Here is a 3161-nt window from a genome sequence, read left to right on the forward strand (position 1 = left end):
TTAACCTTGGTATAATTTTGATGTTTTTTTTTAATTATTTTGTGTGTTAGGGAAAGTTTACCAGTAATTAGGTACAGTTTTCATAACTCTTCAGTTACGAGGAATATTCGTCGTACGATCCTACACACTTCTGAGAATTGTTATTCTGAATACAAGTTAGTTTAACAAATTTATTGGCAAAGCTTGTAGTACAGTTTGCCTATTCTGAGTAATTCAGTCAGGTCTTGACTCTGAGGGTGGTATCACTTCTCACTGCCACGCAGGACAGAGGTTCATACACAAAGAAGTACATCATATTCATTAACAGCTGTAAATGTATAGAGGTCAGATTCATATGGGCAATGTCACTGTTCACTGCCATGCAGGACAGAGGTTCGTACACAAAGAGATGCATCATATACATTGACAGTACATATACATATATGTACACACACACATACACATATATTGTACATACATATAGGCTACACATATACATATACATATACATGTACATATATATACACATATACACACATACACACATACATACACATATGCACACATACATACATATACGTCGGTCAGATTCATGTGGGTAATGTCACTCTTCACTGCCATACAGGACAGAGGTTCGTACACAAAGAATGCATCATATTCATTGACACCCTTCTTCCTGCATCTGGCACACTGCCACTGAGAGGCAGCTTCCTTGGTGGGGCAGCTCCTTGTGCTATACATTCCTGCACAGAAGCCGCAGGTGGCTGGCTTGTGACAGTATTTCGCCACATGATTGACCCCGAAGCAGTTGTAGCACACCACAGGGGGAGGAGTCCACCGACTGATGTTACTAGGGGTACCGTACGTGCTGCCAAAGAAGCGGTACTCCTCAGGAGGTGGTTCCTTCCTTTTCCAAACAATGATGATCCTACTAAGTTGTGCACCATCATTATAAAGTCTTCTTGCACTGTGGACGCCCTGAAGTGACAGAGCTCTCTTGGGGGGAATACCCTTGGGGAATTGGGTGACAAGGTATTCCTGCATTTTTTGGGGTCGAACAGGTTCATCTCGCTTAATAAGCTGTATTGAGCCGACCTTTCCATCAATGAAGCGTTGGATAGCATCAGTCTCCTCTCGGCCTACATTGACAAAACGAGGGGTGTTACCTGGCACGACAACATTCAGCTTAGCTGTGCCATAATCCTTATTCAGGGCAGTCAACCAATTAATCTTCATCAAATTGGTTGCGTTCTCGGGGAAGGCAAGGCGCATGTAGTTAGCCCGGGGAGCAATGGGAGGGATGCACCTATTGGCTCTCCTCTGCTTCCTTCCCTGGGTCCTCATTTTGCGTTTCTGCTAATGTGTCTTAAACTTCTGAAAGCCAGCTTCAGTGTTGCCATGACTGTCCTCCTCATCTTCTTCATCAGGGACATCGGCTGAGGGCAGCCCAGCGATGACTCCTGGCATGGTTAGATTTAGATGGAATCTAGGTCCCATACACTGGGGCAGAGAGGCAATATGTAGGCCAGCGGTGTCCTTGAGGCGCAAACCCTCTTATAGGACAAGGGGAGAGGGGAACCTGACATCAACGGTGTGAGGGTAGGAGGGCCTCCTGGGAGCAGAGGGAGTGTGGTGTCGGGGGGGGGACTATGGTAACAGGAGTATTCTCAGTTTATAAGCACTTTTATTACACTACACTTGTTCTTAATAGTATCTCTGTTTTTCTGGTTAGATACAGTAATTACAGTATCAAAGTCAATTTTAGTTTCAAAAGAACTATCCAGCGTGGCACCATATAAGGGGGGGGGGGTTTATACAGACCTTCACCACATGGCCGGGGTGACCGCGGGAGTAGGCCTGCCTGGCTGGGGTCTTACACACCCACTCTACAGTACTCAACCCACGACGCATTAGTTCACTTGTTATACAGGCAACATATTTGCAGTTGTTGACCTATCGGTTAAGGTAATCCTCCAAGTCATAGTGTTAGGCAGAACACCTAATATTCAGTAACACCCTGTGAGAATCCTGTATCTCTAATCCCAGTGTGTACCACCTTAACCTTAAAAAGATCACAGGTGGTCCACCACACACCCACCTTACACACATGCTGAGGGGAACCTGTGATACAAGAGTTATAAACACTTATTTTAATGCAGATCCAACTTACAATCATTTTCTATGATAGATTAACCTCAAAACTATTAATAAGTTATTTAGAAACGATTTTGATGTATCACAATAGACTACCATTGTGGAAGTAATACTTCCGTATTGTTTGTACAAAAGGATTCGTTCTTACCATTTTACGATGCAGGTGAATGAAGAGAAGTTTAGATGAATTATCCTAATTTAACAGGTGACGGGAGCGTAAGCCAGGTTCAAGACTCAAGGCAACCCAACAGACTGAGTTGTAGTAGCATAATTTCCACAACCACGGAACGCAACTGTTAAAAGAACCAGTCGAGCCATGCATCACCCCATTACGTGTTGTCATGTATAGATGGTATCTAACTTGAAAAATGGCCTATGCCTTGGTCGCTAGGGCGGTCGGTTTCTTCTCTGTTGGCACGTACTGGGCATGTACTGACTCCAGAATGTATCTGTATCAAACTGAACCAACGCCAGCACTTGACAAATCTGATCTTGATTTTTGAACAGGCTGGCTCACACTCGGTGCTGTCATCGTGCTCTCTCGCTTCATGCTGAGAATCATTAATCAATTTGTGTTCTTCGGGGTGAATTCGAATTAAGGGCGCTACTATAGTATGCGGTCTAACCTAACCTAACCTAGCCTAACTAGGTAAGGTTAATGGATGCTGCAGTGTAAATATCCCGGAAGACACAACTCGGTAGACCGCATTGATGTTAGACAGATTGAACGGTTCATACAGTACTTTAATACTCATCTGATAGGAACTTGGCGACTTATTAGAGTTTAGTTTGTCCATCTGTCTTAATGCCCTCAGTCTACTTGAATAATCAAAATAATATAGTTCATGAATCATCTTAGTCGCTTTCTGTGTTGCACCTCTTCTACGGTACTGTACACTGTAGTACTGTATATTAATGCCATTTATAATAACTATTAAAGAATAAAAAATCGTTCAGGGACAATATAATTGTGAAATATAATATTATTTTTTATATTATGAAAAAAAAAATTATGGAGGTGTGGATTT

The sequence above is a fragment of the Homarus americanus genome, unplaced genomic scaffold (assembly GCF_018991925.1).
Source record: "Homarus americanus isolate GMGI-L3 unplaced genomic scaffold, GMGI_Hamer_2.0 scaffold33468, whole genome shotgun sequence".
Taxonomy (NCBI): domain Eukaryota; kingdom Metazoa; phylum Arthropoda; class Malacostraca; order Decapoda; family Nephropidae; genus Homarus; species Homarus americanus.